The 24,762-nt window shown below is 32.5% G+C and overlaps 1 protein-coding gene across 1 annotated transcript in view; it reads left to right on the forward strand.

Annotated features, from left to right (window-relative positions):
- Positions 1-24,762, forward strand: part of LOC124368863 (zinc finger protein 62 homolog) — a 106,697-nt gene that overhangs the window by 69,748 nt on the left and 12,187 nt on the right. Inside the window, exon 2 of the mRNA XM_046826325.1 lies at positions 12,365-12,449. The gene's annotated coding sequence lies outside the window, so the exon portion shown is untranslated. The remainder of the gene's footprint in view (positions 1-12,364; positions 12,450-24,762) is intronic.

Here is a 24,762-nt window from a genome sequence, read left to right on the forward strand (position 1 = left end):
GCTAAGCATCCTGGTAAAGCAATATGTATAGTTCTTTAATTTTGAAATTTCTTTCGACGCTTTTGTTAATTTACTCATGATAATTTTATTATCGAGAGAAACGCCTCATCACAAAGTAGCCTACCGTATAAATAAAATAAATACTGTAATTCAATTTTGCCTTTTTTAGCACAAGACTTTCTATTTTGTAAGTTCACATTTCTAGTTTATTATCATTTTTTAATGTTTCTACCGTAAAGGAATAATAGACTGGTACGATTAAGGTCACAAATGGAGTTCTTTGCTCACTCTTTCACTTCTCAGTATTTAATTTATTATTGGAAGTTGAAGTCTTTTTACATTAACCAAACAAAACAAGCGCCTGTCTCAGCGGACTAACTCTAGTGGGTTCAGTAGAAGTATTAACTGAATAAATTTTTCTGCATAAATGTATTAAATGTATCTGCATACAGTTCCACGTAAAGTCATAATGATTGTTGCGTAGTTTATACCTATAACTTTTATTATGTATATAAGAGTTACAATATAATCATTTTATTTTTATAATGCATACAGAAATAGTGTTTAAACGCCGGATTAGGTAATAAGAAAACTGGAATAATCTGCCCGCTAGTTTGTCAAAAGGTCATGGAAATATGACGTAAATTATTTAGTACCGTGGAAAATTTGTATATTTTCGATAGTAGTACCTTAGGAGATCACCACTTTGGGGTACCTTTGGACTAAGTTTGGAAAAGAAAGTAATTATTTACATATGTAATGATTTAATTTATGTATGGTCAAAAATTAATGTCGAGATTCAGCATATATTTAATTTTATACCAGACTTTAAATTACCATTAACAGTGGTTCTCAATATTTTAATCGCATCGTATAATTAAAATAACAAATATTGTCCTATGTTAAAAATTGTTATAGATACACATTTTGGATTTGATAACGCAAAAAAATTCAAAACTTGTTACCCACCATACTTTGACAAATTATTTGTTGAGTTCCTATGCTGTCAAACTTTGTATTGTTATAAAACGCGATAAAAACGCGTAGGTCCTTTTTGCTTTTAAACTAATAAATTAAATTGTTATAATATGATTGTCTGCTATGAAAACTGAAACTAGTATGACATTAATCTTACCATTGGTACTTTTGAGATTCTTAAAAAATTATCGCAAATAATTTATTGTAATACAGTAAAATCACACTAGTTTATTGCAATAAAATCAAAGTAACGCTTAGTACTTTTTTAAACCGTGACTTATCCACAGAAAACGATAATTGTTCATGTCAAAGTAGTGGCTGTAACGCGTGGAATTGCTGGTCTAAGTGGAATTTTACTGCATCAGAAATCAGCTCTCATTACATGATCTTTGTGTCAAGTTGAGATAATTAATGGCGCTCTTGTTTTCTATGTCTTCCTGGTATCCGATAAAGTAAAGGGATCTTGATGCACCATAGTAGAACGCCAATGAGAGAGAAACTTACCTAATAGAAAGGAAAATCCCAACGGTCAGGCCTTGTTCCTTTTCATCAGCGCCCTCTCTGCAAATACAGAGACGCTCTAAAAACGCTCACGTAAAACGCTCTAAACTGTATTGTTATTAATCTTGTTTTATGCGAGCAACTAATAACTAATAAAGATCCCATATCTTATTTCAACATAACATGCATTCTATACTTCTAAATATGGTACATGCATCATTCCATTTATTCAGGTCATCTCGCCTCAATATGGAGTGTGTCAAGGCCTCCTTATAACTCGTAATTCAGTGATTTTCAAAAACATACGTTTAATGTTTCAAACACATGCAAGTATAGTTCAACTACGAGTATTCATTACATGTTGGTTTGTTACAAATGTCATCATTTGTATTAAGTACAGTAAAAACAAAGAAGTCGCGTCACTAAATAGCAAAAATATCAATGAGTTTCACCAAAAAATAAGCTGAAAATAAAAGAAATCTCTTTCGGGAATATTGGAATGGTTGTATTCAAAGTTTTTTCCGATTGACATCGTCTAATTAACGTCAAATAATTAAATTGAAATATTTTGAGACGAGGCTGTGGTTGAGGGGATAGGATTTCAAAAATTGTCCCATTGCTTAGGAATTAACGCCAATGACAAGATTTGACAGCAAAACACACTTGCGTTGTAGTACCCTCACTTGCTTTCCAGAACTTTTATTATTTGAACACTGATATGAAACCTAACTTAGTGAACAAAAATGTGAATGTATCATGTGACGTGATTTCTGGGATTTCTTTTGCAGTGAATAAGGAAAAAACACATGTCTTTTACATCTGTAATCTATGTTTCAATGTTGATGTTTATATTCATAACTATATGTGTCAGATCTTATTGATTCTAGTTACTATGCGAAGACGTTGACCCCACAGTTGATTTCGAACTACTACACATACAATTCAAATATTTGTACGGCATTGTACGAAACTTTAGAACCATAAAGCAATGTTGTAGGGGTGCAAATATTAAAATATATTAAATACAATTGGACAGAATGTACCCGTGAGTTAAATTATTAACTATTACATTTAAACAAACGCCATTGTTAAATATTACAAAATTGAAGTGTTACGATTTTTAAAACAAAATGGTATAAAGCCGAATTGCTGTTATGCTTTCAATCATACATCGTCACTAATGGGCTCCAAATATAGAATATGAACATATGTTAACAAATTAGTTGTGCCAAGTTATGAAAGCGTAAGTCCGGTGTAACATTTATATTAGGAATTCCTTCTTTAAAGAGAATATATCGCACATTGTCTGCCTTGTGACTGTACGTACGACGTACGTGTGTTTGCCTTGTGACTGTATGTATGACGTACGTGTGGGGTGTGGGTCCAGTAAAGTTGAGACGTAGTGCCAAATATTGGGGTGCACTTGTGGGGGCGCTCTCCGTACTGCATGACCCTCCCCTTCCCACCCCCGACTCTTCCCCTCCCACCACGAGTGGGGCGATATTTTTGTGCAAACCCTAGTTGATCCCCAATCAATAAATTAGCACCCTCAGTCAGTAGGTTTGACTGTCATCGCCTCACCTCCGTACTGCGCCTCAATATTACTCAAAACAGTACATCGTTCGTATTTTACCAACAATTTTACTATATGCAAAGACGATTAATCTGCTTAGATGAAATTGTAACTTAATGGATCATCATAGACGAAAAATTTGGATCTCTCACTGGGCTCATCTCATTTATACATTTAACTTCATATCATTAGCTCAATGTCTCAAGGTGTGGTGTACAAAGATTAAATTTAAGGATCATCATAGACGAAATGTTTGGTTTCTCAGTGGTTTCATCCCATTTATACATTTCACATCAGCTAATTACTTGAATACCTCAATGTGTGGTACACAAGGATTAATTAAGTATGGATCATCATTAACTAAAGAGTTGGATTTCTCCCAGGGTTCAACCCATTTATACATTTCACCTCAGATCGTTATCTCAATGCCTCAAGTTGTGATACACAAGGAGTAACGTTATGGATCATCTTATATGAAAGATTTGGATTTCTCCCAGGGTTCAACCCATTTATACATTTCACCTCAGATCGTTATCTCAATGCCTCAAGTTGTGATACACAAGGAGTAACGTTATGGATCATCTTATATGAAAGATTTGGATTTCTCCCAGGGTTCACCCCATTTATACATTTCACCTCAGATCGTTATCTCAATGCCTCAAGTTGTGATACACAAGGAGTAACGTTATGGATCATCTTATATGAAAGATTTGGATTTCTCCCAGTTCACCCCATATACATTTCAATCAGATTTCATACCCAGTTGTGATACACAAGGAGTAACGTTATGGATCATCTTATATGAAAGATTTGGATTTCTCCCAGGGTTCACCCCATTTATACATTTCACCTCAGATCGTTATCTCAATGCCTCAAGTTGTGATACACAAGGAGTAACGTTATGGATCATCTTATATGAAAGATTTGGATTTCTCCCAGGGTTCACCCCATTTATACATTTCACCTCAGATCGTTATCTCAATGCCTCAAGTTGTGATACACAAGGAGTAACGTTATGGATCATCTTATATGAAAGATTTGGATTTCTCACTGTGTTCATCCCATTTATACATTTCACCTCAGCTAATTACCTCAATGCCTCAAAGCGTGGTTCACAAGGATTAACTTTATGGATCATCATAGATGTAAAATTTAGACCTCCAACGGGGTTCATCCTATTTATTCAAGTAATCTCACCCCAATATGGGGTGTCTCTAACTCAGTGATTTCCAAAACACGTGTAAATATAGTTCAACTATGAGTATTCATTACATGTTGGTCTGTTTCAAATGCCATCGTTTGTATTAAATACGGTTAAAAACAAAGAAGTCGTGTAAACTAAATAGGAAGAATATCAATGTATTTCGCCGAAAAATAAGGTTAAACTAAAATAAATCTCTTTTGAAAATGTTAAAATGGTTGTAATCTAAGTTTTCCGACTGACATCGTCTGGAAACACACGGGTCTTTCTGAAAACTCATTAGAGTAACATTTAGCATTGCCGTGGAGAGCCAAGAGATGCTGTTTGACAAGAGATGTGGAAACTAAGACCACTATGATATTTAGGTTTAAATGGCATCGATTCACAGCATATCAGTTATACCAGTAACCAATTTTGCAGTTTACCTATATGGCAGAATCGAGTAAAAGTTGTCCGAGTATCTTGTATATTAGTTAGACATTATAGGGACAGCAAGGGAAATTTATTGAAAATCATAGATATCGTTGTAAATAGATGAATTTTATTGTCAATTTCCTGTGTGGTTTGAAAATATTAGTGTCATTAACTATTATTTTGTGTTAAAGACCATTGTTTTTTCTGAAAACCAGTACATGCACAGAATAACGCTTGTTTATAAAAGGCATCGTTATTTATTTACAATGTAAGCTTGTAAGCCGTCAGTCACTTTCCATGTGACAAAAACTGTTGAAAGCATTTCGAGACACAAAATTTCGGCCATTTCTGATGCTAGTAGTACCAGTGAAATATGTCTGTAATTACAGATTTCACCATTAGTACCGTTCTAGTAAACCTTGCCTAAGTTTCCGTTAATCATATTTTAGTACTTCGTGAAATATCAGCATGAATACGGAAGGCTATTCAACATAGCAATAGGACAAGCGAGCTAATTACATAAACATTTTAGCAAGTAAGAAGATAATTCATCCCAACCTGATGATTTTAAAAGGTTGAATCTCTCTAAAGGTTGAATCTAAGAGACAATGCTCAGAAATGTTCTGCGTGCTCGTATATATCAAAACAATTAGGACCTTAATGTAGATTTAGATTTTATCTATGGTGACATCTAAAATATAGTGTCTTGTAACAAAAGTGGCACAGAAAAATATACTGATATAACTTTAATAAAATTTGGGGGTTTTAACGATTAAGTTTCCTAACGTTGACTTGTTCGATGACGTATTTGCTTTTCTAAAACATTACATGTTCGAATCCTATTCTCTGCTTTGGTAATTTTTTAATCGCTCTAGGTTTTTTGAGACTATGGTATGAAGAGAACTGTAAAGACTTAATTATTCTCTCAACTCTTTTAGTCAGTCCCCGTTTTCATGTCATGGATACTGTCATATCAATATTCAAACGTGGAATTTTCTTGATCTCAAACTGAAACTTTGAAAATTTCTCAATTTTTGGTGCCAAATTAAAGCACTTACTAGAACATAATCACATAAATACTTCGTTGTTTAACATATAGACATATAGGATTTACAAATATTTCAAAAATAAACAGGAATGATCTGTAATATTTCATCTTAACAAATTAGGTATCGCACCTTCTGTAATATATTCGCTATGTTTTGTGTTTTTTTTTATTTATGTCTATATTTATACAAATTTGCACATAATTTTGAAAATTGCCTATATTTTGAAACCAAGAAGAATACTTACACTGTTATATTTTACATAAACATTAAATTATGTTTTAATGAGATAAACAGCTGTTCAAAGTTACAGTCATCTTTGGCGTCACACTGTATTTACTTTTAATTAAGGGTAAAACTCAGTTTCTCAACTTTTGTGTCAATCTAGCAATTAATCAATCAATCATAGTTTACGATAATGAAATATCAGTGTACAATTATTTACCTTTATTGTTGTAGTTGTTGTAAATGACGAATCTAAGCACTCTACATTTTCACGAATAAACATAGTTATCTGCTTTATCCCGTGCGGCGGACCCACAGTTATCTGCTTTATCCCGTGCGGATCCCGTGCGGCGGACCCACTGGACGGGCATCGTAACGTTACCGGGCGTTACACTTTTTCATGAGTGACTCCGAGCCGCAACCTAATTTAAGACGTTGTCACGTCAAAAATTACTGATACCTTGACATGTAGTAAGCTACAGGTGACTTAGTGCCAAGAAACATAAAAATTAAATAAACCACACAGAGTAGTTTCACAGTTCATTTTCCGCACGTACTAAATGACTCATGTCTTTTATTGCCATAATAGTTGGATTTGCCATTCGTTATCAAGCACTATAAATAAAACCCCTGTTTGGTCATTAGCGAACAAAAAGAATAGATGCACGAATGAGAATAATAAAAGCAAGTCTTTCATTTCGTTCTGTTGTATCGGTTTGAAGGAATATTTACGCCTTTTAAAGAACTTATTTTCAATTTTCACCAAGCAACAGTATTATACAGACTGTGTGATAGAAAATAGCTGCGTAAAGGAAGTTGAAACAATACTCTTTCCAGAAGAACGGAGCAAGAAATTATGTTATTTTCACTGAAAACATAATGGTTTTTACACACTTCAAATTTATTCTACGTTAAACTAAAATGCTTCTTTTGTATCTTACCAACCAAGCGTTCGTGTTTTATTTTCATTCCAAAAAACGTTATTGTGAAAATTCAAAGCTATGTTTGAAGCGAGCAATCGTAGGTTAACACTCTTGGAGATTTTATGTTTACTACCTATGTAACTGAACAAAATTTCGCTAAAGCAAAAACCTTCATTTTATAAAATAAAAAGTATTTTAAAATAATATTTTCTTGTCAGTAACGATAAACACTTTTTGGGTCTATATTTTTTATAAAAACAAATAATTATTCAATATAATGTTGCCTTCACATAATATTTTATATATATTTTCGTATATTTATATATATTATATATAAATTTGATGTTTATTGAAATTTAATAAGGCTATTGCCATTTAAACAATTTAATGTAAATAAAAGTCGTTTGACAGGTATTTGGTCTTCCGATCATATGTTAGTTTGCTTATTTAAACGCATATGTGACAGATACGGCCAAATACAAAATAATTGAATCGGAAAAAGTAAGCGCTCTGTGGTGTAATGGTAGCACATTCACCCGGCAAGTGAGAGATCCGGGTTCGACTCCCGGCGGAGCAAGTACTTTTTGTGATTCAATGTTTATTGAAATTATATATTATATATTCAAATATTTTCACGTTACCACGTCAAAGGTAAACAGTTGTTTCCACTAAAGTACTACATAATTATTCGTTTAATAGCTATTAATAAATAAATAAGTTAAAGATACAGGATTTATTTGTATTTAACTATGAATATATTATACCTGTTAGTATTCTGTTTGCGTTTAAGGTTAAAAGCCATGAAGTTTTACACATTTATTCTCAGTCACATAAATCTTTAAAAAAGACCATAAGTTTTTATTTAATTAAAAACTAACTTTCAAAGAAAGATAAATAAATTTATAATATGGCTCCATCATCGTAGATCTTGGACAAAACATGTTGGGTAGTTTAAAAAGGCATGCAATCTACTCATATATAACAGATAGTTTTAAACAATGCACGTTATATTTTTGTAACAAGTTGTGAGTATGGATAACATTTTAAAATGCTATCAATAAGCAAAAAAAATTGTAAAGAGTGAGAATATTTATTACCTCTAATTAAATCTTTTATTGTCGGTGTTAACTTTGCGATGAACAAAAAAAACGTGTCCTCCGAGAGATAAAACGTGCCTTTGAACCAAAAATGTCATAAAATTAAAATTGTCGAACAAAAGTGATGTCAGAAAGTAGAGCAAGTGTAACCAATAAATAAATAAAATTTGGAACAATCTAACAATTCGACAAATCGGATGAAACATCCTGGCGTTAAATAGTAGATGTTTTGCCTACTGCGTTAGTTTTTGATTCAACATACAAAATTGTTCTCTAAAGATCTCCCAATCCCTACGAACTTACAAAAAAATGAAAGATCTGGGATACTAGGTGTATACTTATTTGTAAGTATAATAGTATAATTTGTAAGATAATCATAGAGTAATATACTCGAATAAAACCACAAATAATATTTCCATTAAAAGAACATAATCATGGAAAAACTTTAAAATTCCATAAAAACGAAAATTACCCACGAACCTATTTCATGAGCAGTTTGATTGTAGCGCACGAGATGTTTGGTAGTAAAAGATTGGCACATTTTATATGAATTTTGGTTATCTTAACCTGAGTTAAATGTATGAAAAAATATCCTCGAAAACCCAATATTATTCATAAACTTACACAAGACATAAAAATAAATATTTTGAATTTTTGCGAGGCTATACTTCCTAATATTTTGTTAAACAATATAAAAATAATCACGGACCTATTGTAGGCGAAAATTCAAAATTGTGTAACAGGAAAGCTTATAAGACTCAAACGGTAGTACATTCAAGAAAATTTATTTTTTCGCATTATAAGAGTAATTAAATGACACTTTCAAAAATCCTTGTAAGACAAACGTTTCAAATTTGTGGTATAAAAACTACTTTCAGGTAACACATACTCTTGTAATTTACTTTTCGTTCGGCTGAATGTAAAAAATAAAATAAACATGTCCCTTAAAATTAAAAGTATATATAGACATATTTGGTAAGACAAATTGAAAATTTTGGAACTCGGGATATTTTACGGTCAAAAGGTGCATACAGATAAAATAAATTTGCTCTATTTTACGTAGCAGATTCGTGAACTAAATAATCGCAAACATCTCTTCACAATCTATAAATGCCCTCGAACGCATTTGGAACGAAAAATTGTAAATTGTGGAACACGAAGTACTACATTACATACTTTATAAAGTTTAATTTTATTCACCTAACATGAACGTGAAACAAATTTTCCGAAAAGTGACAAAATGGTCTTGTGTACCCAAAATCTCAAAGCAGTTGACGTGTATATCGCTAAATAATAATAATGATAGTAATTTATTTATTGCGTAAAACATAAAAACAATGTTATAGCAATCGTCAAGTTGTTTAGCTTAATTTTCCCTTCCATTCTAGCATCGAAGTCCCTTCCATACGTACAATTTTTGCGTTCACTCTCTCTCTCTCTCTCTCTCATTCGAATTTATCCACCACTTCCCCGGTCAGTCAACCAATTGAGAGGTCTCCCAATTGCGTGCCATAAACTAGTCTGTACTGTAGAACGCGTGTGTAATCAATGTTGTTTTTGACGAAAAATTCCTAAAAATGAAAACAACTACGTAAAGAATGAAAATTGAAACGTTTTTGGTATCCGCCCTAGAATGGTCTGAAACAAAAAGACGAGTTTCAGTGGAGTTCGGGTAGTAATAAATTATAAGCGCTGTTACAAAACATTGCGCTTGCTTTTTATTGTACGCAGTGCGTATTAATTGACAGAAAACCACGCATGCTCCAATTAAACTGTTTCCATCAACAGAGTGAGTAATGTCGCCAGGTGAAGAACTTCGCCCTTGTCTTCTCAGGTGACTTGACCCGCTGGCATTGTCCATTATTATTGAAGCAAAGGGCAACAGATCAATGGAGTGTCAACGTCAATACATAATAACCGTATTGACTTTTGTACTTTCATAGAATATTCACTTTCATTTGCTAACCCAACTGTTTACTTTTTCCACTGCTGTCTCGGTAGCACTCGTATTCTTGGAGAAATGAAATTACTTTCAATCTCAAATACACCACCTACGTGTTTTAAAGCATCAGTCGATCAATTTTCAAACAAGTCATTCATTGTAGGAAGTATGGAAGAATTGTACTTGTGCTATTGTACTTGGGGGGTTACTGTTTTGTAAATAGTTATAAATCTGTACCTTGTAATAGTTTAATTTAATTAGTCATGAACTTTAGCTTTTCGACAATATCGTTTGTAACTGTCATGATTTACTCACGAAATTAGTTTTTAACAAAGGTTTAGACGGAAAAAAATGTACACGAACATCAAAACACTTACATGGATCTTGTAATATAGGAAACGTTTGTATTTTAGAACATTTATTTTTCCTTGCTGTTAAGATATATGAGAAAATTGGTTAACTATCTCCGTTAAAAATGGTTGTGAATCTCTCAGAATAACTGAGTACTAATTATTTGATATTAATTTTGTTTACTAATCATAGGTAAGTTATATAAATATGCCATAAACATAGATAAAAGTATGAAAATTGCATAGCTTAATTTTAAAATATATATTCTGATAACCGGATTTAGATAAGTTTGTATAATGATTGCAGTCCTTACTTTTAAATAGCTATTAGCAAAGTATAACATGGATAAAACTATGCTAAGCATCCTGGTAAAGCAATATGTATTTGATTTAAGCAAATGTATGTAATTTTGAAATTTCTTTCGACGCTTTTGTTAATTTACTCATCATAATTTTATTATCGAGAGAAACCCCTCATCACAACGTAGCCTACCGTATAAATAAAATAAATACTGTAATTCAATGTTGCCTTTTTTAGCACAAGACTTTCTATTTTGTAAGTTCACATTTCTAGTTTATTATCATTTTTTAATGTTCTACCGTAAAGGAATAATAGACTGGTACGATTAAGGTCACAAATGGAGTTCTTTGCTCACTCTTTCACTTCTCAGTATTTAATTTATTATTGGAAGTGGAAGTCTTTTTACATTAACCAAACAAAACAAGCGCCTGTCTCAGCGGACTAACTCTAGTGGGTTCAGTAGAAGTATTAACTGAATAAATTTTTCTGCATAAATGTATTAAATGTATCTGCATACATTTCCACGTAAAGTCATAATGATTGTTGCGTAGTTTATACCTATAACTTTTATTATGTATATAAGAGTTTACAATATAATAATTTTATTTTTATCATGCATACAGAAATAGTGTTTAAACGCCGGATTAGGTAATAAGAAAACTGGAATAATCTGCCCGCTAGTTTGTCAAAAGGTCATGGAAATATGACGTAAACTATTTAGTACCGTGGAAAATTTGTATATGTTCGCTAGTAGTACCTTAGGAGATCACCACTTTGGGGTACCTTTGGACTAAGTTTGGAAAAGAAAGTAATGATTTACATATGTAATGATTTAATTTATGTATGGTTAAAAATTAATGTCGAGATTCAGCATATATTTCATTTTATACCAGACTTTAAATTACCATTAACAGTGGTTCTCAATATTTTAATCGCATCGTATAATTAAAATAACAAATATTGTCCTATGTTAAAAATTTTTATAGATACACATTTTGGATTTGATAACGCAAAAAAATTCAAAACTTGTTACCCACCATACTTTGACAAATTATTTGTTGAGTTCCTATGCTGTCAAACTTTGTATTGTTATAAAACGCGATAAAAACGCGTAGGTCCTTTTTTGCTTTTAAACTAATAAATTAAATTGTTATAATATGATTGTCTGCTATGAAAACTGAAACTAGTATGACATTAATCTTACCATTGTTACTTTTAAGATTCTTAAAAAATTATCGCAAATAATTTATTGTAATACAGCAAAATCACACTAGTTTATTGTAATAAAATCAAAGTAACGCTTAGTACTTTTTTAAACCGTGACTTATCCACAGAAAACGATAATTGTTCATGTCAAAGTAGTGGCTGTAACGCGTGGAATTGCTGGTCTAAGTGCAATTTTACTGCATCAGAAATCAGCTCTCATTACATGATCTTTGTGTCAAGTTGAGATAATTAATGGCGCTCTTGTTTTCTATGTCTTCCTGGTATCCGATAAAGTAAAGGGATCTTGATGCACCATAGTAGAACGCCAATGAGAGAGAAACTTACCTAATAGAAAGGAAAATCCCAACGGTCAGGCCTTGTTCCTTCTCATCAGCGCCCTCTCTGCAAATACAGAGACGCTCTAAAAACGCTCACGTAAAACGCTCTAAACTGTATTGTTATTAATCTTGTTTTATGCGAGCAACTAATAACTAATAAAGATCCCATATCTTATTTCAACATAACATGCATTCTATACTTCTAAATATGGTACATGCATCATTTGTGATGATCAAGCATTTTATCATTTGTTTGTTTGTTGTTTCAGAGAAGAACTCATAGCCTTCATGTTTGGGACAAGGAGGAACTTCTCGTGACTAAATATCAACCAGGACCTCGCATTATGCTTCTGTGTGAGTTCTTAGTTAATAAGATTGTATTAGGCTTCTTTATGAATTAGTTATTAAATCGCATTAGGCATCTTTGGTTGTTTTAGTTACGAAAATCGTATTGTGTTTCTGCATTATTTTTAGTTACTAATATCGCATTATGCTTCTGTGTTATTTTTAGTTACTAAAATCGCATTATGCTTCCGTGTTATTTTTTAGTTACTAAAATAGCATTATGCTTCTGTGTGTTATTTTTAGGTATTAATATCGCATATGCTTCCGTGTTATTTTTAGTTACTAAAAATAGCATTATGCTTCTGTGTTATTTTTAGGTATTAATATCGCATATGCTTCCGTGTTATTTTTAGTTACTAAAATAGCATTATGCTTCTGTGTTATTTTTAGGTATTAATATCGCATTATGCTTCTGTGTGAGTTCTAGTTACCAAGATCGCATTTTCTCCTGTGTGAGTTTGAATTAATACCACATTATGAATGTAAATGACTAGGATGATTTTGTGTTAATTTTAGTTGTTAGAATCTCGTTATGACCTTGTTTAGGTTTTTGGTGCAAAGCTCGCATTACATTATGCTTCTGCCTGCTTTATGTTTTACCATTCCATCGTATCTTTGCATTAGTTTAATTTACACTATGTTTACGTCTTCGTTTTAGTACATAAAATAGATGCATGTATAATTTTGTTCATTAAATTAGCCCTAATATTGCTATGTTAAAAATGTTTTGTGGTCATGACTCTCACAGTTCAACAATAAAAATCAACAACCCTATTGGTAACTTTACATTAACAAGAAGTAAACTGATTTTGATAAATATGACTTCTGGAGCTTTCTTTAGTTTTAAGAAAGTATAAAAATACAATTTAGGTTGCTCCAGATATTGCTTAATATTACTTCTGAGAGTTTTAAACATCAAAACTGTATAGTTACAATAAAGATAATATCGTCCGAAACATGAAGTGCATGTAGATATGGAGGATTATGTCATGTTTATCTAACCATACGAAACAAATATATAACTGTTTCATTGAACTTCGGAGCATCCATGAATCAATCAATAACCATAAATAATACTTGTTTGACGTACGAGCTTACTTATCTCAAATGAACACTTCTCCATTATTTGTTGACGTAGTGTGTTATAATACAACGTTTAGATGACAAAACACATTTTGAACAGTAAATTATTGGTGCATTTGTATTTTTTTTTTTTTTTTTTTTTTTTTTTTACAATGGATCTTACTTAACTCAAATAAATTCCAGTACAAAGTGGCCAATCCAAACTTGAACACAAACTAAGGGACAAGTATAGGCCACAGTAGCTATGGAAATGAAACTAATGTCACTTTGCCATTTCCTTGCGGCTGGACCTTAAAATCAAAAGTGTACCTTAAAAACCAACTCAATGTACAAGTAATTTTATTTAATTAATTTCTGTTTATTTTATTTAATTTTTATTAATTGGAAATACAAATTTATTGAGCAAATATTTGGTTTTATAATGTGTTTTGCCATCTTTAAGTACATTTATTTTGTAAACAAAATATTGTTTCGTTTCCAATTTGTATTTTCTAACAATTGTTTGATGCTTTTATTAAAAAAATTGAGACTAAAACAAATATAACAAATATTTAAATATGGAAACTTCAAATAAAACTTAATTCTTTTTCAACTTTTTTGAAAATCGCACTATTTTTAATTAAATGGTTGAGTAAATAAATCAATTAGAGTAATAAAACGATTGTAAACGAGAGTAATATAAACAATTTTAATATTATTACAATGGTACGATAGAACTAAGTGGTTATAGAAAATAGAAAATTCACGTTTTACAAATAGTGAGGGCAAAAGCTTATGCAATAAAATAAATATATGATGTACTATAAAATTTTATTATAAAAATCGCAATTTAACTATTTTATTATCATCATTGAGTATTGATTATTCCACCTTTGTTATCTTACTGTGGTTCGTATCTTCCGTTATTCCATCAAAAATTAAATTGAACCCGTATAGGAAATACTGATAAAGGCACAGCTGGTTACATTTGGAGAGTCAAGTAAACGGAGGTGCATGTTGCGTTATGTATGCTAAACGTAATCTACTTCTAAAAATCATTATAGTGTGGAAATTATACTTCTAAAAAAATCATTATACTTCTAAAAATCATCATAGATAATTCGTGTATCTATGATATCACAATTAAAGTCGAAGATGATTGCATCAGTTCCTAAATAGCTTTCTACCGCCTTGTCTTAGCAGAGGTTCTGTTGTTTTCGGTCCTTATGCAACTGGCTGCACCATTGATTGCATCAGTTCCTAAATAACTTCCTACCGCCTTGTCTTAGCAGAGGTTCTGTGGTTTTCGGTCCTTATGCAACTGGCTGCAGCATTGATTGCATCAGTTCCTAAATAACTTCCTACCGCCTTGTCTTAGCAGAGGTTCTGTTGTTTTCGGTCCTTATGCAACTGGCTGCAGCATTGATTGCATCAATTCTGAATAACTGCAGCACTGATATAAACTAGTTTAGAAAGGATTTCAAAGATCTGAATGTTTAGAAAGGGGACAATGAAATGTTTTGCAACATGTGTATTGGGAAAATATCGCTTTCGCCGATAATGTTGATTCTTCATTTTGAGGCAGTTTTGTGAACAGCGATTCTATGGTTCTCTTAATATCTCGTTGAGGGATGCAATTGAAAATGTCGTAAGAATAGTGAAAAGACAATTTAGTCAAAATTTACCCATCGTCTTTTCATCAAAAGGTAAGAAAAGAGTGTAAAGAAGCTTATTTCTTGTGAAATAAGAGTTTATTAGGTAAAATCGAAGAGAAGAGTCACTGGAAGATTATTTTTTATTATTTAGAAGGATAACTGAAAAATTATTATTTACTTGTTTTCGCCATCTCTGGACCTTACCTCATAGCTAATAGGTTTAACGGGGTGTTGTCAATGTGTTCCACATACGATTGTTATGTCAAGCCTAAGTACAACACGATACAACCTGAATCTTCCATCTAGGCCCTCGATATATAACTAGCATTTTCTCAATGTCTCTCACAACTAAGTGATGAGTGTATAGAATCAAGAGCATAAAAGTTCTTCCGATATATCTGATATGTCAAATATGTCACATATTTGTGTAGGTCGTCAGAGGAGCAGCAAAAGGAAACGAGTTCCATTCTTCCCTGACGATTTTAGACGTTGTTTCTCTCAAAAAGGTATAATTTATAACAGCTAAATACAACTTTAACAAAGGACATTGATTATGAAAAATGTAAAATCAACATTGCTTAGGCGATTAGCCTCTTATGTACTGAAAAAATTCTAATGAAAAAATCACAATAGAGTAACAGAATTCTTCAAAAAACAAATCAAGCTACTCAATTTCGTTTCTCACACTCAGATTGGCCTCTCATTCAAACATGTCAATGCACTGCACTCTTATGTCTTGTCATGATTCCACTATAACCTTCAGCTAGAAAAGAATAAAAATCTATGGCGTCACAGGTATGCCTCCCGAATCGTTTCGTTCTTATCTTCAAGGTAATCATGTTGTAACTGCCAATAACGTGGTTATTGGAACTTTTTAACACTTCACGCCTATATTAAAATGTCGATTAATTTCCGGAATGTAGACTTATCAGTGGAGTTTCGAAACACCAAAAGAAGGCTTTTCAATTTCGACATGATCTAGATAGCCGTGGCAGGTGTCGGTCGGGGACTGACTGTTGACCTGTTGCTCTACTGCAATCATTGTTCGCTTTTCCGCTTTCCACGTTTTTGCAGACTTTCCTCGTCACTACTTTTATCTAAACAAACATAAGATTAAGCATGTGTGACGGACTTCATAACAGTATCATTAGTCTATATATGGGCCCAAAAATGTATAATTAATGCAATATTATTTAATAAAAAGGCCTATAGATCGAAGCTTCAAAAAAATACTTTTAACTGTACAAATTTTAATTAAAAATGTAATTTTGTCCTCAAGTTTTCTATAAAATGGTTGGAAAGCAACTAACTACAGTTATAAACACATTACAATATTGTATTCATAGGAATACAATATCAAACACAGGAGGCGCTCCAAAAGTCGTACATCTCACCAGAACTTTTGAACGGTCCAGCTTTTTCAAATCTCCTTTGGGAAACTTTTATAAAACCGTCTGATGGTGTAAAGACATGGCTTTTAAAATTAAACACTCCACATCAAATAGAAGGAGAAAAGACACTGAAAACGTTTAACGGTTTTACCTATCGAGTAATCACAAAAATTAAAACTGGTATGAGATAAAAAAAAATGACGATTAGAAAACCAATTTTTGAGTACTCCATCCAAATTCAGTACCGTTTACACACAGTTAAAAGTCAAAACCTCAATTTGACCCAATGTTAGATAAAATAAATTTATAAGCCTTTAAATTTCACCATTACTTTATAAATATATTACAAATAAGGTATCACACTGTTAGTGTTGTATTAAAAAAAGATTTACCCCCGTCCCAAACGATGTAGTTAGCAAAATATTTTTACAATTTTTTACAACCCCATCCATAAGTTGTCCATAATTTTGAAGGTCTTGATAACAGAGGGAGAATGGTAGAAATTATAGGTCATTTGTTGGCTCCATTCAATATAGCGTCCAATTGAAGTTGAAAATTCTACCTTTGTTCAATACTTACCTATTTTCCAAAGTATTCGTAAATAGGTTCTCTTAGTACTGTTGGTCAGGTCTCACCAAGACCTTTAATTTGAGATATCATTCAATGGGGTTTTAAATTCTGATTTCCCCCCTAACCCCAAATTTTCGAAGTGGGGGTAACTGTAACAATCCACACAAAACTTTCTAATGGTGTGATATTCCATATTTCTTAAAACGTTTGGAAATTTTGAACCGTTCAAGCGATGAATTTAAATTGTGTAAATTCACCATGGTCACTAAACAGATTGAAATTTTGGAAAACCGGAACATTAAAAAGACTTTATAATCATTAGGTGTGTATAACCACTGACAATGTTCTCACGCAACTTCATGTGTATTGAAAATAAAAAGTTATTTTGTAATTGTTAATTTGAATCTAGTTCACATTCAACTCAAAAACGATGTAGAAGGAATCAACACAACGTCTATGGGCACATACTGAATGATTGAAATTCAGTGTTATAATTTTATGTACTTAAAATTCGCTGTTACGATTTTGTATATTAAATCATATTATTCCTGATTTCAGATTTTAGGCAAATATTATTAGTTGTTTGTAAAAGAATTTCCAGATTATTCGATTTGAAGTCGAATTTCATACAAACCTGCACCTTTAATAGGCTGTAAAATCATGTATGGCAAATTTTGTTCGTTATCACTTCTTATAATTAGGCAGAATCTGAGTAAAGCAAACATGATAGCGTGAAGTCATGAAGTTTAGTAATGATGTGTGAACTGTGTTAAATTGTCCTCTTTAACTATCAAGTAGTATTAGGAACTGAATGTCAAAGGATATTTTCAAGTAAGAAATACCAAACATAAACTATCACGTTTACTATATAGCCTACTATCAATAAACAATAGACAGATTTTTATCTCAAGCAAGGCATATTATCTCAATTATTTATGATACAAGAGATTTGTTATACAGTACAAAAATGCGTTGTGATGTTGTGAAGTTTTGAATATTTAGAAAACATGGGTTTCAGTGATAAGTCGATCACAATTACTCGGGTATGTACTTATTTTTCCAAATATTATTTCTATAAACTGGGATTACTGGTATGGTACCGACATCAGCGTGCCGTACCGTAATGTGTACCGTAACACACGATAAAGGAAAATCCCGTTATAGTTTCAATAATCTTTATTAAAATCCTGAAAACAAATTTACCTTTTACGACAAACAATTTTAAGCTTATTTCAATTGACCTCGTATTTTAATAGGGACGTTTGGTGTAGTTTTAATATAAGAAACTAACACTCGCAAAAGCGCGTGTGCCGTTATTATAGTCTTAATTTATTTTGCTTCTTTAGTTTTTACCAAGTGTATAATGACAATTGGCACAATCGAAAAATATGAAAAAGAATTAAGAAACCAAGATGGAAGTTCCAATTATTGATTGTTTTAATAAAAACAATTTAATAGAAACAACTGGCAAATATAAGCACCTTGCAATATGATAGTAAATCAAAGAGGGAAATTAACTCTTTTATCTTATCGTTTGGATAGTATTAGTTCTATCTACATGTCGGATGGATGGTTTAATCCGTAGTCCAATTTTATTCTGAACATTAATCGCCCTTTTAATAACTATTTCCCTTTTTTTATTTGAAAGGATAATTCCTCGCCCTTACCTTTTATCGCTCAATGGACTGTCTTCATTTTCGTTCGGCTCCGTCACTTAGCTACTGTTATTATTTTCTCTTTTATCTGATATGGCAATAATCTTTGTTCCTAATCCCTGCCAAACATCATCTTGTAGGCTCATATTACAGTTATAACTAATACTTTCGACTGATATGTATTTTCTGATGCCCTTTTCTTTTCAATTAAAAATCCATAACCTAATGTAATCATAGTTTTCGTTCAAGTAGTTCATATTTCACATGTACTCACGTGGAAACTGGTGGAATATATCGCATACATACTTAATGTATTACATTATTACGGATACTCACAAATATTGTAGCTCCTTTAGATTTAATTTTCATTTTAACATTTATTTACACTGAGAAAATTCATTTTGCGTAGAGCGTTCCAATAGAATCTTCTAGGCGCAGGTGCCTAATTGTATAGTGCGTGGTCGATACAACAATGGAAACTTCTTCTTTATAGACGTTGCGAAGACAAAGACGATTTGTTTGCCTGAGACAGAGAATCGCTTGTTGTTGTCATCAGTTTTACGAATTTTGTTGGTTTACTACTCAAAGTTATACAGAGAATTTGCTGTTTCCCAGCAAATACTATGAATTAGTCAATGGAGTCTTCCAGAGAGTTGTTGATATCGCAGACTAAAATAACTTTTTTCGCTTTTTACTTATTTATAGACACGCCCGTCACCACCTCAAACCGTTGTTGGTTTTGACTTTTGTTTGTTTGACATGACTTTTGTAACAGTGCTATGACTGCTGAACGTGAAAGTCAGCCCCTAGTCTTGCCCTGTACTTCTCATCAAAGAGGTTTGAGTTGATATTTCTAATTCTTTGTCTATGAAGTTTAAAGATTCCTTAGGTTCCTTTACAATGTCCAAGTGTCACAACATTTTAATGCGATATTTCCTAACATCTTAAATACTTTTACATATGTTTTAAGCATTGTTTTCCAGAATTGAATGTTTTATTACTTAATATAAAAGTACGATGCTCGGAAGGGATAAATGATGCATTTTTCTATCATTTTTACATTTAAATTCAAAAGACATTTTTCATTCTTCCACATTAAATTTATTTTAAAAGCATATGTTGAAAAAGCATATGTATACAACAGAAAGAACATATGATAAAATAGAATAAAATTTAAAGCTAATTGAAAGTCCAAAAACTAATAAATTATAAAAGAATTATGTAGAAAAATATGGTTTGCAATTCATAATTTTGGAATGGATTTCTTCTTTTACTAATAGTATAAAAATATCACTGAAATTTACGGAAAGTTGGGAAATACAATTATCTTTCACAACTGTCATACATGCACTTTCAATTTTATTTCTTTTAGTCCAGGAAGATTATTTAAAAACTACACTTGATGATTCAAAATTTATATGGTGATTTTCCTTTATAGCATGTTCAACTAGTTTCGATTTTTCTTTTTTTTCTTACATTTCTCTCATTCGAACATTTTTACATCACATAAAATAGTTGATTTTGTTATACCATATAAAGATAGAGTAGATTTTATTCTTGTCTAAAAATAATAAGTTGGTGTCCTTTAAATACAGTGTTTATTCAGACTAAAATGTTTATTAAATACAGGAACTGTTTTAATACATAACTGTCCAGTTTGGGTTATTTCCCTAAATACACTGTTAACTGTTTCCAATTCCAGAGAAAATAGTAATTTACTGAACTTTAACCGCACACAATTTTACTAATAATGATCAACAAGGTGTGATCAATAGCGGTATTTTTGAAAGAGTAAAATATCATTGAAGGAGGAGCTCTTCTTATTGGAAAACACAATTTCCAATAATTTTATTTTTGTTACACGAGGCCTTTCGACATCAAAAATGCCATCGTCAGGTGTGAAACAACAATTTGAATAATATAAATATTCAACAATTTAAAACAGTTGTCAGCTGAATATACCTTAATACAAGATTTGTTTAATTAAAAGTAAAATAAAATAAATATTCAAATATTCATATATGTAGTTTGGCTCAAAAGGAATTTAGTTATATTTTGAAGGAAGGGTAAATTTTGAATCGGTCCAAAAAAATGTTTAGTATTTTTATCTTTGTTTGTTTTATGTATAATGATTCATAAGCGTCGAGTTCTTCTTGTTTATGGAATTTTTTTAATAATGTGAATAAAATTGTTGTTTCACACCTGACGATGGCATCTTTGATGTCGAAAGTCTTCTATGAAAAAAAAATAAAAATGTTGGATAGTTGTGACTTTTATTTTATCTAATAATAGAACATTTAAATTATCAATTTTACTTTTTCTTGAATGAAATTATGAATATACATTTTAGTCAGAAAATAGTTGAACAAATTTCCCACTTTTGTAGTAGTATTGCGTGAAATACCTTTCGTGGTTTTACAAAAAAGGGTCGAGATCTCGGAAATCAAGGAACTTCCACTAGAGCGAGGCTTTGTTGTTTGGACAACTCAAACTGATGTGTCATTAGTAGCCGTATCACACTTTGAGTATTGTTACTGACACGATACACCATGTATATATTTAACTCTAACTCTCTGTGTATTCAAGAGTATTAGAGTATTCGTAACCATTTGCGTTATCATCATATAATGTAAAAAGGTGCACATAACCAGATCTCTCATCAAAAATCCAAATCCAAATCCAACTGTTTCATCGTTCCTTCAGACAAGGCTTGCAGAAGATATTCATAATATAGGAACATTCACTTGATAGGTTCGTGTAGTTAAGACTACATATATCACAGTCACTGGGCTCATCTTGTTCCTGTTCCAATTATTTCCAAGGTATAGTTTTGCTAGTTAACCTTGAAAGTGGTGAACGACTAGGACTAGTTTATCCCATTCCTCAGCGGCACTTCTGCATGCCTGCAATTGATACTATGAGTATTTTGTTAAAAAACTTAAATTAGTTTTCATAAAAGTAGGATATTTCAATTGTACTATAGTTTTGTATGGAAAGCTTTGTAGTACTTTTTATGTATCTTAAAAAATGAAGATATAACAAATATTGTTTTTTACTTTGATTTATTTTCATCTTGAACGCAATAAAAATGCGAACTAATTTAAAAAAATAACTATTTACCTATAAAGTTTAGCTGTAATGTACTGATAAAGAAAACAAAGGTAGTATATACAGTGACCCACGAAGAGGTTTATATGGTGCATAAATGGGAAAGTAATATAAAATCAATCCGTTAAGCCTCTTCTTGGGACACCCGGTACTTTACCTCAGTAATTACTAATCCTACAGATTTTAAATGATGTCTACAAATAGGAAAAACTTGCTTGCCATTACCCATTTTCAACTGCCATTTGCAGAGTTAAACGAGTTCCATTCTGTACCATTTGTAACTGAAAGAAAGTTCATTAGCATGTAGATGTATCAGTGACCTAATAAATGGTCTGGGAAGAGCTATGGTGAAAGTCTTGATGTATTTAAAACATATTTCCGTGCAAAGTTGTACAAGGACTTTTTGTCTAATTTTTTGTCCAGACGGGTGTTCTAACCTTAGTTTGAGGTGGTGCTTCTTCAAAATGACAGATAGTGACAATTCCAAAGTACCAGGGCGCTCTTTGTTTAACGAGAAATTATCAAAACGATTATAGTTGGTCACCCTGCGTTGTGATGAAAGAAGACTGGGGTCTAACTTAAAAAAGTTTGATTTGGCTAAAAAAATCTCTCATGGCCAATTTTTCCCAAAGGTTTGCTACAAAAAGTACGACCTTTTGCGCAAATTTGAGATTGCTTCAAAGGTAGTTATGTTGTGCAATCACATCAATCTTGTTTTTCAGAAAAATCTTTTACAGAAAAATTCATTCATTCATTCAAACGTCTAGTATTTTAGTTGGTTTCGATATTTTTTCCTTGATAAAGATATTTGGATTATGAGAAATCTGAGCAAATGTCCTTCAAGCTACCAGAAATAATTTTTTGTTCTTCATGAACTACCGACATTTATTTTTGACGATGGAAGAATTGTGAAGGAAACAGGATTTTCCGGACATTTACCATCGTTCAATGAAATAAAAAATCAGTAACACTACGTTACAAGATCTGCAATCTGATCTCTTCTTCAGGTAAATAACTAACCTAATACATAATTACAAAATAGGTTAAAAATAAACAAATCATACCAAAGATTGTTTGTTTAACGTCATACATCATAACATCATAACCTGCATCAGTCGTAGGTGGTTGGTCGACAAATGCAGACGCAATGTGACCTTTATTCTGTAGTTCTGTAACTGGATTTGCGAGTAAAAGTAACCACCGCAGTTCAGGGATATGTGGTTGATTTTAGGGGCTTATTGCAGGTTTAGATGCTATGTGCATCCACCAATCAATGGGGAGATCCTAAAACTAAACATTATCATTGAGGCGTTTGATCATTGTAAAAACAACAAGAAAAACACAAACCCCCTTAATATTTTTCAACAATGCTGTAAAAGGATGAAAATATATCGGTGGATTTTGTCCTTGTACTGCAGGTACTACAGGTATATGTATTATTCACGTACATGTTTTACTTTATAAGATTCATTTAGGACAAGAAGCTTACAAATTGCACCTAGTCCTTAAAGGACCTCCTGTTCCGGAGTGACAGGATATTATGGATGGGTAAGGTTGGGGGTAGAGGTCGCCTCCTATCGAGATCCATGAGGAAGAATTTAGGGCATTAGTCTCAGTCATCTCCCTTTGGGAGAAGGGGAAGCCAGCTCTGAACCAGCCTCTCCGGTCGAATCACCTTTGAATCTTAGGGAACCCCACCAACAGTCATCTCCCGTAGTAGACTAGAGCTAGCAAACTACCCTTGCACCCCAGAATCTCGAAATTTGCTGTCAGTAATGCACTGCTTTTGGACCTCCACAAGTTTGCCCAGATTTAAGTTACATATCGGGTTTGTGCCCAGAGTGGGTCCAACTGGAAGGTATAAACCAGCCAGAAATGAACCCTTCTGGGGTACACTGTATATTAATTCTGCACTAATTAGCCACAATCAATCCATTTGCAGCCTCCTCCGAGGATTGTAAATACCAATATTTATGATTATTATGGCACATGCCTCTGACCACCCGGTGATTTACATTAAAAGACCACTCGGTCTAATTTTTGTATCCAATTTTGGAGTCACGTTCAGCTAGAAATGCTAGAATAATTGTAGTATAGACCACTAGTAGATGCTAGCTTTAATTTGCTGCAGCTTGTAACATAATTATAATGCCCCTGATAATATTGTCAGTGACAACATACTTTTTTACTCTATTGAGTTTTCCAATCCGTTCCACTTTACGTTACCAATGGGAGGCGCTTCACCGTTGCTCTTAGGTCTTGCCTTGACCTGCAAAATTCAGATGATCCTTCCTTTCCAAAGTGGGTCATTAAGCAGGTTTAAACCCGATTCCTGGTCCAAAAGTTCAACTGGTGCATCCAAGGGTACGTGATTCTCAGCTTTGTCATCGACGCCGTCAAATCTCCTCACACTTCGCTTTCCGGCAAAGTATTTCTTGTTGTGACTGAATCTGATGACCCTAAGAAGGGTATACGGGTTTGCTGCACCATGTATGTACATTGGCACCCACGTCATCTTATCAGAGGACTGATGGAGTCCTAGTCATTCTTTTATTGACTATTTCGTGATTGGCTGAAAGATGTTGAGTTCTCAGCAAACTTAAGCAGTAGACCCCGTTTTTCAGCTAGACTATTAGCTGTTTTCGCTCCACGGGCTGGTATTTTTTCACTCCCAGACTTCAAACTCATAAAACCCTTATGTTAGCTTAGGAGCTTGTATACTTCACCTCCTTGTGATGGTGATGTGTGAAAAGGTAAAAATGCCAAATTGTTTCTTTAACGCGTCTACGCAAAAGGCAGAAGATTTTGATATTAACATTACACGTTCCACAAAATAATATTTAATTACTACTTACAAGGGAAATACATAAAAATTCGTGGC

This window comes from Homalodisca vitripennis, chromosome X (assembly GCF_021130785.1).
Source record: "Homalodisca vitripennis isolate AUS2020 chromosome X, UT_GWSS_2.1, whole genome shotgun sequence".
NCBI classification, from domain to species: Eukaryota; Metazoa; Arthropoda; class Insecta; order Hemiptera; family Cicadellidae; genus Homalodisca; species Homalodisca vitripennis.